Source organism: Equus caballus, chromosome 1, assembly GCF_041296265.1.
Source record: "Equus caballus isolate H_3958 breed thoroughbred chromosome 1, TB-T2T, whole genome shotgun sequence".
NCBI classification, from domain to species: Eukaryota; Metazoa; Chordata; class Mammalia; order Perissodactyla; family Equidae; genus Equus; species Equus caballus.
Window position 1 is genome coordinate 159,110,667 of NC_091684.1, and position 12,705 is coordinate 159,123,371.

Below are 12,705 nucleotides of genomic sequence, written 5' to 3' on the forward strand. Positions count from 1 at the left end.
AAGAGGCTGTGGCATTTCCTGAACAAGATGAAACAGATTTTATAACAGTTCTGAGACTGAATATAGGATTCATATTTAACTCTTCTATATTCTTAATCAGCTTTAATCATAGTGTCACTTGAGTGAACAAAAAGATTTAAAGTAAAATGAAGCTCATAATTCATTACATTCTTTCCGTCCATGGCAGACTCCTGGGAGTCATCGTGATTATTAAGTAAAAAGCACTGGACACAGGAGGTTTAAGAGACCTGAGTTTCGGTTTTGCCACTAATTAGTTTTATAGCCTTGGGAAAGTTGCTTAACCTCTGAGTTTTTTCTTCTTTAAGTCGGTGGGTGAGGATGGGGGAGGGGTTTAATATTAAGGTTTCCCCTTTCCCAAAGAGCTCGACACAGTCAACAACAAATACAAATTTATCCCACACAGCTTCATTGCTCCGCCCTTCTCGCTTTTCTCTTAAAGTCTTCGAGGGACTCCCACATTCTCTTGCTTAAAATCCCATGCTGGTCCGCACGGGGGCTGCTCATTGAACCCTCTGAATGAGCTCATTGAAAAGGGAATGAAATCTCTTTTTTTCATGGGTTGTGAAAACCGTAAGGATACTTCGGGCTCGGGCCGATATTCCTTTCAGGAGGTCTCGGTCTCCTTCCCTCCTTACACCTTTCAGGCCTTTTCCCAGCACCGACCGGTGATTAGCTTCACGTTGGGCGATCTGGGGACAGCGCCAATTTGCCAGATCCTGGAAGCTCTGGCTCTGAGGAGGTGGCGTGGCAGGCCCTCACGATTTGGGGTCCTTCTTCGCGACTGCCTCAGAATATGTAAATTCGTATCGTGACAAAGCATTTCCGATTTTCTTCCGAAAAGCCCAACCCTGGGGTCACAACCATGCCTCTTTAGCCAAGTTAACCGCTGAGCTAGAAAGACATCACCGCGCTCCAACCACTAGTCTCAGAAGCCCTGCTTCTCTGCTCCGTACCCGCGGGCAGTTGCGGCTGTGGCTGGAACTACATAGTCCAGAATTCCCGCGCGCATGCGCACTGCCATTGTGATGCTCCTTTCCTGGTTACTCGCCCTCTCAGGCAAACCTGAAGATAGCGGCAATTCTCCGGTGGGGGGCGGAGACGCTCTCTGCCTGACTTTCTGCCCCCTTCCTGATAGGCAATGGGACCAGCCAACCGACGTGGCGGGCTTGGGACGCGCCCTCCAATCAGGACCTGTGGCGGAGAGGTGGGCGTGCGCACTGGCAGGGCAGGTGGGCTAGGCTGTGCCGGGTTGCGAAGGGGGAGAATAACGTCGGGTCGGGTCAGCGGGCGCTGCAGTAGTCGCCGCAGCGGCGATGGGAGCGGTGGGGACGAGGCGGCGGCGGCGGCGGCAGGAGGAGGAGCAGGGGCTGGCACAAGCGCAGCGGCTGGGGGCGGCCAGCAGCAGCAGTAACAGCAGCAGCCGCCGCCGCCGCCAGTAAACGGGGACAGTACCCGAGGGGACTACCCAGCCGGCCGGCCCTCGAAGCCGCGCTCGGGTCCTGCCGCACTAGGCGGCGGGGGATGGGCAGGCGGCGGCGGTCCCGCCTGCTGAGGGTTGACCCTTGCTAGTCCCGGTCCTGAGCTGGACCCGAGCCCTCCGCCCGAATTCCCTGCGTCCGCCACGGCCCAGGTAGGACACACCCCCCCGAACTCCCAGGGCGCCGCTGGGGGAGCCCCGGGCCCCCCCCGCCTCAGTCTGACCCCCTCCTCCGGCTGCACCCCTCGCGGAGCGACTGACCCTGGTGCGGAGGGGAGGGGGACGGGAGACTCGTTGGTCGCTGCCCACGCCCTGGGCTTGTGCCAGACCCAGTCACTTCACCTCGGAGACCGTCTGCTTCTCCCCGGTTTCTCCAAAGGCTTGTGCCCCGTTTCCCCAGTGGCTTTTGCTGTCTTCACTGAACTTGGAGGGTCATGAAGCTTCGTTCTGTTTCTGTCTCTGTGGGTGACCCACATATCACTTGTATTCACGCTGCTTCTGGTACCAGGACTGAGCACAGGATTCTCAGGATATGCCGAGCGCGTCTTTCCCACCCCGCCTCCCCGAATCTAATAGAAGGGGACATGGGACTATAGAATGTTTGCTGTGTAGTAACGTCACTGCAGGCCAAGACTTGCTGGTACTTACGGTGCGAAGTAATGACCTGAGGGATTTGCTCGTCATTTGCTTTGACTAGGATGATGTTGACACCCTGGGATGCTGTGGAAGGGACAAAAGACACCACACGTATGTACTGTCAAATCAGAGAAGTAGATAATCCATTGGGATGCCAGGATACTTTATCTCACCGCGAAGTTAATTTTGTTTCAGTCGTGGCTGCATTAGAGGTAAAAATGACATTGAGTTGTACTTCGCTTTGAATTAAAGTTGGTAGGTGGCAGCAATCCCGGTATTAACTCTTCTCATCCCTAGTTTGAGAAATTGTTTTTCTTTGAACATGAGAGAGGGCAATTTTATTATAACGTGTGTATTATGTAAAGATGTTTTTGGTGTTCAATAGAAATTGAGTTTCTGTATGTATGTATGAAGAGCACATTATTATGAGTGGGCACCCCCCCCCCCCGAGGATCCACTCAGTCTGTTTTGTTACAGTGTTTGGTTCTGAGCCATTAATAACAGTTGTATTCATTTCTACACACTGATTTGCCAGGATAGACCACAAAGATGTGTTGCTGTTTTCTTTTGGCTAAATGGAATAGAGTAATGTTTATTTGCGGGCAAGGGGAGATGGGAGATTGAATTTAAACTATTGAGGGAATTGAGTGCTATATATTTCTTTCTTCTTGTTTATGAAGAAGCATTATTGATGACAGATATTTCTTAATATGACTAATCTTAAAGAATTCATCTTAACTCTAAAAGTTTTTCAAATAACGAGTGCGTGGATTTAGATGGCATGTTGCGATCTATTCAAATTGAAGACATACCGAAATAAATCTTTAATTTAGAAGCTTATCTTTTTCTGTGTGGTACATTTTTATCAAGGCAGTAAAAGGGGTGTTTGAAGCGTGGTTTAAAAGGACAGTTGCTCTTACCATTTTCCGTTTATAATAGAATGTTAGGAAATGCTTTTTCCTCTTTCAGTGTTAGACACATAAAAGAAATTGAAGTCCTTAGCTTCATTCATTTAATTTGTAATATCAAGTTGAAACAAATTTGATCTTCAGTAGGGGGCTGACTAAGAATAATACTTGCTCATTATCTTGTACTATGGTTAATACATAATTTAGTCAGTTCTCTTTTGTACTATATATGACTTAAGATTTTGGTATCTTCTTTTGACTTTGTTGTAAATACTGGTTATTTTAATGCCTCAGGAAATCTTCGTGATAATAGGCTCATTTGCTTTAGCAAATTGAACTCAATTATACAGGGCTTCAAATACCTTTAAATGTAGTGTTAGAAGTGAAGTTTGTATAATTTAGATAACTTGTGAGAGTATTTTACGTTAGAAAATGCACTAAAATGTGACAATTAGTGATAGATTGTTGGTTTTTTAATGTAAACGAATATTACAGAGCTGAGTTTGCTTTGATCATGGAGTTTAAATTTAACTTTGGTGGGAAGCAGGCAGTTCTTTCTTAGTTTTATAACTTTAAGAAGTAATGGAGATGACAGCTTGTTTGCAACTCGTGAGAGACTTTGAGCTGCAACCACCCAACTAAGACACACTCAGATTCCTCATCCTCAGAAACTGTGAGATAATAAATGTTGCCTAAAAACAAAATAATATATAACAAGGGAAAATGTGTAACGACCATTATTGAACTAGTGGGGGCTGACTTGATTAGCAAAATAGAATAGCCTTTGAGAATTAATAGTGAATATAGCTAACTTCCTTCCCCAATTAAAAAAAAATCTCCTATAGAAAAATTATTTTATAGATATCTGACAGCCTTTAAAATTTGAATGCGTGTTACTCAAAATTACTGTAGTCATGTATTCCTTTTTTTGCTGTTTTTGAGAAACACTCACAGGATAGCTGGAGCTGTATCAGATTGTTTGCTTAGTAATGTTGCAAGACATTTTCAATATCTATAGATTTTTTTTTTTTTTAAAGATTTTATTTTTTCCTTTTTCTCCCCAAAGCCCCCCAGTACATAGTTGTATATTCTTCGTTGTGGGTCCTTCTAGTTGTGGCATGTGGGACGCTGCCTCAGCGTGGTCTGATGAGCAGTGCCATGTCCGCGCCCAGGATTCGAACCAACGAAACACTGGGCCGCCTGCAGCGGAGCGCGCGAACTTAACCACTCGGCCACGGGGCCAGCCCATCAATATCTATAGATTTTTGAAATTAAACATATTTCTACTGTTTTGTTTTCTTGTCGTCTTTTTTTGGTTATCTAGTATATTGTAAACAATAGTGATGGTTGTGGTAGATTTTTTTCCCCAGGCTTCTGTGGAAGCTTTTGTGTTGTAAATACTCAGTGCTTTCAGGTTAAATATTGTACTTCCGTATTTGATAAAAGCCTTTAAGTCTGTATGAAAAAGTTGAGTTTTTTAGAGCTAAATTTTGAGCATAAATACAACACATACTACCACTCAGAAGTTTCTGTCCTCCTTCGTATCTGGTGATCCTTGATTGAGGTTTAAAATACAGATTGAAATTATATTATTTACATAATGTGAATGTCAGTTTTGCCAGAAAACTTCATCTTTTAAACAAGTGATTTTTAAGCAGACCTCTTGGTATATTTTCAATTATGTTATATGACTTTAATTTAAACGTAATTATTCTTCTCTTTGTGGTGGTTATTTTATGTGTCCTTGACACTAAATTGAATATATATAGTACTTATGAACTCTTTTGAACTTTGGGATTTTTTCTATGAATTTTTTTTGCCTTTGTAAATACGATCTGTGATGTTTTGGGATGTTGATAGCTGCTTTTTATTGTATTGGGGAATTTGCTTTTACTTCAATTAGAGTAAAGCTTCCCAAGGTAAAAAATTGTGTTCTTTGAAGGGAATCCTGCGGTATTGTGGTGTCTTCTGAAGAATGGGAGGTAGTAGCTTCTTGGCTTCCTTTGGTAAGCTGTCAGGATTTAACCTAACTGTGTTTTAAGAATCAGTATTTTTTTCCCAGAGAATTTGCTTCTTTATTGAAAATGAGAATCAGTATTTTTTAATGTTTGAATTAGAAAACTTATTTGCCATTGTATGTGTTTTTAGCAAAATGCTTTTATCATTATTTTTATACTTGTTCTTTTTCTTTTGGTAGTTTCAAGATAATTGCCATTTTAAAAAAAATGATTTTTCATTGTTTCCCTTATCTTAGTCTAGCCATATGATCATCTCAGTACTGTTATTAATATTTGTCTGATATTCTTTTCCACATATTGTGTATTATGGATTAAGTTTGGAAAGCCCTCTCTTTTTTTCCCCTTGATCCACTAAGTGCCTGAGTTTCTAAAATATCTCAAAAATGGTTTTATCAACATTTTTCATGACCAATAAGTCAGAGACAAGGGGAGGAAAATAGGAAAAAATGAATAAAGAGAAAAATGTGAGCCTTACCTCTCATGAAATTTCATTTGACAACATTATCTAGAAGCCAAATCATATGGTAGATAGTAAACTAGATTAAGACTTCATTTCTGCCGGACTTGTCTACCACTTAGAAAATTCAACATGTCCAAAACAAAAGTCAGCCCTCTTTTAACTTCTTTATTTCTGCAAATGAAGATATTGCTATTTCATCAGTTATCCAAGCTCAAAAATCTCATTTATTTTGTTATTTCTTTGGCTTCCTCTTTCCTCTGGTTCTCCCTGCACATAACCTTTCCTTTTTATTTCCGTTGCTACCATCTTAACTTAGCCTTTCTGAACCTCATTATTTTTCTTTAGAACTCAGGCAGTAGCCTCATCCATTCATTCATTAGGTATTTGTTAAGCATCTACCATGTTACTGTGCTAGAGATTAGAGATTTAGCAGTGAACAAGACAGAGGTGATCTCCCTTTTGCAGCTTACAGTACAGTGGGAGCAGACAGTTGTAGAACAAGGAATTACAAGTGTTCCAAGTATCATGGAGTGAAAACACAGACCGCCACATGAACATATTAACAGATAGACCTAACAGTCTGGGAGGTGGGTTCAGGGAAGTAGTCTTCTGTTTTATCAGCTGCAGTTTACTCTGCATACTCTACCAGATTCAAAGGTTAACGCATATGTTATAGCTATAAGTAGTTAAATAATAAAAGATAATAAATAAATAATTAAATAAATGTTTTTAAATTTAAAAAATTTAATAAAAATTAAATGTTCACACAACTCCTGAAATAGCTTTAGACAAATCCAGACAAATCCACAAAAAGTGCCAGAACACTTTAGAAACTTTTGTCCTAAAAAGTCCACTTCTCTCTCCCTGCAATATGAGTTTCTACTTTGGGTTCTCCCAGGCTTCAGTTGCTTGAGTACTGACAGAATTCCTGTGTTATGTTTCACACTCTTTGTTTAAGCCTCAGAATTTAGGACTAGGCATTACCAGTAAGAGGGTATGTATGGTTACAAGAAAGATGTCTTCCAGGTGAGTAGTTAGAGTCTCTCTCTAGCTCTAGCCCAGTGGCTTATTGGTGAGTTATTAAATGTACAAGTAATTAGGATATAATTTGAATATCTTTGTAAACTTAAAATTATATAAATGCATTTGTAAATCAGAAAAAATATCTCTTATTGTAAGCTGGCACCTAATTTTTGGTGTAGAAAATAAGGTTAGTATAGCCTATAAACTCTTAAATTAATAAATGCTTACTAAATGAATGAATCTAAAATGTTAATTGTGCATCAAGATGAAACGTAAATCTGTTCTCATCTCTACTATAACATATCATAGGATATTAGATTACTTCATCTCTCTTTGCTTCAGTTTTGCTATTTTTAAAAAGGGAAATTAATATACTTAAAATCCAATTACAGTGAAGATCATTATAGAAAAGGTTTTGTATTGATTTTTTTTTCTTTGTCTTAGTGAGAGGATCATAGACATAATGCTTTGTTTGGTGGATCATACAAAATCTACATACAGTAGATTTTATCCAAGGAATGGTCTTGTTTAGTGTTTTCCTGACAATCTGGCCATGTAAGTTACGCTGTACTTTCTGTATGGGAAGAATTTGTTTATGTGTTGTTAGTATTGTAGCCAGGGAGAGGAGACCTAGGTTGTTTACACTTTTATTCTGTTGTCAGTAATTGTAACCACACTGACTTGTAAAATTTCTCTTCACTTTTAATAGATATTTTACTTTTTTGAATATATTTATTGAGCCCGGAGAGATTCCATTCTGCTGGAAGTATAATTTACCTCCTGTGAAAGTTTAAAAGGAGCAGTCGAAGTGTGAGTGGTAACTAAATTTTCTTTTTTTTTGCTCTCAGCAAAGAGGTTATTCTCAAATCTTCATCTCTTTTTACTAACCCTTTAGAGAGGCCTTTGCTAAAACCTATGGGAAAAAAAAGACAAAAACAAAATCTCATGGGGTTTATCCTATTCTTGACCCTTATTTCTGTTGTTTGCATTAGTATCATTAGATGTCTTGAAAAACTTAGCTGCTGTGTAATCTTTGTAAACTTGTGCCTACGCCTCAGCTTATTTTTTTAAATTTTTAAAATTTTTTTAAAGATTGGCACCTGAGCTGACAACTGTTGCCAATCTTCTTCTTTTTTTTTCTGCTTTTTCTCTCCAAATCCCCCCAGTACTTAGTTGTGTATCTTAGTTGTGGGTCCTTCTGGTTGTGGCATGTGGGATGCTGCTTCAGCATGGCCTGATGAGCGGTGCCATGTGTGCGCCCAGGATTCAAACCAGTGAAACCCTGGGCCGCCGAAGCGGAGTGTGGGAACTTAACCACTCGGCCACTGGGCCGGCCCCTCAGCTTGTTTTACTTTAAAACATAATTTAGATAATTTTCTATAATGTGAAAAATGTATTATTTTGACTTTTGAGATGTATGAGGTAGCCACTCTGCTTCCAACTATATTTTAATCCATTTTTGGAATGTAGATCAGGTGTTTTAAATACTCTTTACATAATAGATTATGATAACTTTGAAAGCATCTGATCTTTTACTTTAATAATAGGGGGTGTTTAGGGTATTTATAGTTTTCATCAAATTTGGAAAAATTTCAGACATTTTTCCTTCAGATTTTTTTTTTCCTGCATGGAATCTCTCTGGGCGTAATTAGTGTATCCAGAAATTAAAATATATACTAAAAGTAGAGAGAAACTTTATATAAGACCGTATGGTTGCAATAACTGACAATAAAATGAAAGTGTAAGCAAACTCTTTGCTCTCTCCTTCTGGAACTCTAGTTATATGTATGCTTAGTCTTTTTATTGTTAGCCCATAGGTCACTGACGCTCTCTTTGTCTGGTTTCTGTTTTTTCTCTGTTTTTTTCATTTTGGATAGTTTCTTTTTCTGTATCTTCAAGTTCACTAATCTTTTCTTCCACAAAAGTTAATCTGGTGTTAATCTCATCCAGTGTGTTTATCTCATATATATACTTTTCATATCTACAAGTTCAATTTTTTAAAATATCTTCCATTTATTTCTTCATGCTTATGCTTCTCTCTGTTTTCTTGAATATGTTGAATGTATTTATAATAGCTGTTTTAAAGTCCTTGTGTAGGGGCCGGCCCAGTGGCGCAGCGGTTAAGTGCATGTGTTCTGCTTCTCTGCGGCCTGGGGTTCGCGGGTTCGCATCCCGGGTGTGGACATGGCACTGCTTGGCACGCCATGCTGTGGTAGGCATCCCACATACAAAGCAGAGGAAGATGGGCATGGATGTGAGCTCAGGGCCAGGCTTCCTCAGCAGAAAGAGGAAGACTGGCAGTAGTTAGCTCAGGGCTAATCTTCCTCAAAAAAAAAAAATAAATAAAAAATAAAGTCCTTGTCTACCAATTCTGTCATCTGCCTCATTTCTAGTTCTGTTTTTATTGACTGATGTTTCTCCTTGTTTGCCCTGATAATTTCTGTTTGGGTGCCAGACATTGTGATTTTACATTGTTATGTGCTGGAGTTTTAAATTTTGTATTCCCTTAAGTATTTTTGGGGTTTGTTCTGGGATACAGTTATTTGAAAATAGTTTGATGCATTCAAGGCCCTGGATGTTTTCAGAGGTCTTTTTTACTCTATCTGGTGAGTATAGAAACTATTCACAGTATTGTGTGAGCACTAAGGATTGTTCTGTCTGCCCCTTTCCAGTGCTTCTTTCCCTGGCCCTGATCTCTTCCTCTCACACATACACAGTTAAGGTCTCAGCAAAGATGTTGAGGGGATCCCTCTCTAAACACCCAGAGCTTGTTCTTTGTGCAGCTCTCTCTTCTCCAGTGTTCTTCTCTGCCCTGGCCTCCCCAAAACTCTGGATTTTGTCTCCTTAACTCAGTGAAACTCCTTGGCTTTGTTTGGATTCCCCCATTCCTGTGCTATGGCTTGGAAACTCTTCAGGTGGTGAGCTGGGGGCAGTCGTAAGGCTTGCTTCGTTTATTTCCCTTCTCTCATGGATTCCTGTTCTGTGCTGCCTGTTGTCTAGTGTCTAAAATCCATCGTGGCATATATTTTGTCTGTTTTACTAGCTGTTTAAGGTGGGAAGGTAAATCTGGTCTTTATTACTCTATGGTGGCCAGGAGCTGAAGTGGTTTGGTGGGGAATATTTAAATCTCAAAGAGGAGTCATATTTCACAGTTATGCTGTCTTTAGAAATCTGTGTTTTATCTTTATACCCAAATATAGCTTCAAAAATATTTTCCTTGCCCTTGAGACATGCCATAAGCTCTTCTGATGATTAATTCTAGTACTGTTCCCATTGAGATTAAAATTGTGGGTAAAAATAATTTTCTTATTTTTCTGTTGAAGAGCAGAATCTTACATAAACTATATATGACATTTATAAAACCATGCTGTTATCTGTTTGGTGAATTATCTAGCCTCCTCCCTAAATGTAGGAGAATTTTATTACTTCAGCCTAGATTCTATTAGTCTTAACTGGGTTTCCTTTCCTCCTGTGTTATGTCCTCTCTTGCTCTCAAGTCCTTCAGTGGCTCCCCTTGTCTACTGAAGTAGAATGAGGACCATCCTCTTCCTAGCCTGATATTTGCAGTCTGAACTCAGTTAACCTTTCAGGCCTTTGTATTCTTTCTCCACAATCAGAACTCTTTTCTGTTTAGAGTAATCTATGCGTTCATTTTCCCATGCACTTGTATGTTGTGCTCATTTCCTCTTTACCATTGCTTACCTCCTCAGTCAGTTAGCTTTTGCCTTGAAACAAACCACCTCGAAGCTCAGAGGCTAAAACAATAATCAAGTATTAGTTAACCATTCTGTGGCTTGGCACTTTGGACTCAGCTGAATGGTTCTTCCTTTGGTCTTGTCTGGGCTCACTTATGTGTGGCAATCAGCTAGGTTGGGATTTTTCACAGTCTGGGTTCCAGAACCAGTGAAAGAGGACAAGTCTAGTGCATAAGTGCTTTTCAAGCTTCTGGGTTCATGTTTGCTAATGTCCCATTGGTCCAAGCAAGTCACAGAGCCAACTTCAGTTTCTAGGATGGAGAAAGAAACTCTTGATGGAAGATGTAGCAAGGTCACGTTATAAAGGGATGTGTATACAGGAATGGGAGGAATTTGTGCCTATTTTGCAATCTACCAAAGTGCTATTTATCCTATCTACCTCCTCCAAGAAACTTTGTATGATCATCCTAGCCCATGTCAACTTCCCTCAGTACTGATTTGTCATATGCACTTGGCCCTTACAGTTTGATGTTGATTAACTTTTTATATTTTTTACCTTTTAAATCCAGAGAATTAGTATCAATTTCTGTTTTTGTATTTTGTGTTCTATTTCAAAGAATAATTTGGAAATAATTGCTTAACTTTTTTTCTTCCCTAGTTTGTAAACTCCTTGAAGGTAAAACTGTGCATTATGTTTCTTTCTGCTCTTCTATGAATTCATAACAGTTTATTAAATGACTGTTGAATTTTCAAATCAACTTCCACTTATTTGCTTTAGGAGTCCTTAATTTGAGCTGTGTAGGACGTGAAAGACATTTCATTTATTCTTCCATTGATTAAACATTTATTGAAAGAGTGTTCTATGGTCAGTATTATGGTAGATACTAAGAATACAAAGATGAATAGAGTTCTCCTCTTGACCTCAAGAAATTATAGTCTGTTAGGAAGACATTGTAAACTGTGTATGTGCTTCTAATCTTATATCATTACTCTGAACCTGGATTTCTGCTCCATGCTCAACTCACAGGTTAACTGGCTTTTCACCATTCCATAGATGAGGCAGTCTCCTGCTATCTGTCACACTACTGAATGGCTGTTCCCAAATCTATTCTGTGTCTGGCTTTCCCTGCCTCTGGTTTATATGACTATTTTCTGTTTCTGTTCTTTTTATAAGAGATATTAGTCATAGAGTAGATAATACATATATATGTAATTTAAAGAATAATTATAAATTCAAGTGTTCAAGAAATAGAACATTGCCAGCATCTTCCTCATCTCCTTCCCCTTCTTTACCCCAAAGGAATGCATTCTTGTGATTTTTGTGAAAAATCGTGTCCTTTGTTTTTTTGGTAAACTTACTACCTGTGTTTGCATCCCTATTTAATATAGTTTAGTTTTGCTTATTTTGAACTTATGTAAAAGGGCTTATATCGTATGTATACTTTTGTCTTGCTTGATTTTTTTTTTTTTAAGTGAGGAAGATTGCCCCTGAGCTAACAGCTGGTGCCAATCTTCCTGTTTTTGCTTGAGGAAGATTGTCCCTGAGCTAACATCTATGCCGGTCTTCCTCTATTTTGTATATGGGACTCCACCACAGCATGGCTTGATGAGTGGTGCATAGGTCTGTGCCCGGGATCTGAACTGGCAAACCCTGGGCTGCCGAAGTGGAGTGCATGAGCTTAATCATTACACCACCAGGCCGGCCCTTGCTTGATTTATTTCAAATGTCGTTTGTGAGATTCATTCATGTAGTTCAGTATAGCAGTAGTTTCTTCATTTTCATTTTAGTGTAGTTTTTGTGGTAGGTAGAATAATGGTCCTCCAAAGATGTTCACATTCGAATCCCTGAAACCTGTGACTATATTAGCTTATACGGCAAGAGAGACTTTGCAGATGTAATGAAGTTAAGGCACTGGAGATGGGAAGATTATCCTTGATTATCCAGGGTGGGTTCAGTGTAATCACAGAGGGCCTTATGATTACAGGCATATCTATTTTGTCAAGAAAAATAAGGAGATGATGATGATGGAAGCAGAGATCAGAGAGAGATTTGAAGATGCTGCACTACTAGTTTTGAAGATGGAATATGGGGCCATGAGCCAAAGAATACAAGCGGCTTCTAGAAGCTGGAAAAGGCAAGGAAAGGATTCTCCTCTAGAGCCTCCAGAAGGAGCATAGCCTTGCTGACACCTTGATTTTAGCCCCAGAGGAAGCCTGAGCTTCTGATCTGCAAAACTGTAAGATTATAAATTTGTGTTGTTTATTTGGGGTCACTAAATTTGAGGTTACATCAGAAGTAGGAAACTAATGCATTTTTTTACTGTGTGAATATACTACAGTTTACCCATTCTTTTCCTGGACGTTTGGCTTGTTTCCAGTTTTTGACATTTATGGACAGTGTGACTATGAGCATTCTTGTGTATGTTTCCTGGTGCATGTGAGAGAAGAGTGTTTTAGGATATATACC

At 39.6% G+C, this 12,705-nt stretch overlaps 1 protein-coding gene across 11 annotated transcripts in view; it reads left to right on the plus strand.

Annotated features, from left to right (window-relative positions):
• The first annotated feature begins 982 nt into the window (after positions 1 to 982).
• TTBK2 (tau tubulin kinase 2) overlaps positions 983 to 12,705 on the plus strand; it is a 142,513-nt gene continuing 130,790 nt past the window's right edge. For 2 of the 11 annotated variants that reach the window (XM_070238437.1, XM_070238444.1), the window contains exon 1: positions 1,258 to 1,651. The gene's annotated coding sequence lies outside the window, so the exon portion shown is untranslated. Of the gene's footprint in view, positions 1,652 to 2,025; positions 2,246 to 12,223; positions 12,476 to 12,705 lie in introns of those variants that run through there. The other 9 variants (XM_023619122.2, XM_023619152.2, XM_070238425.1 and 6 more) reach the window with 9 other exon arrangements.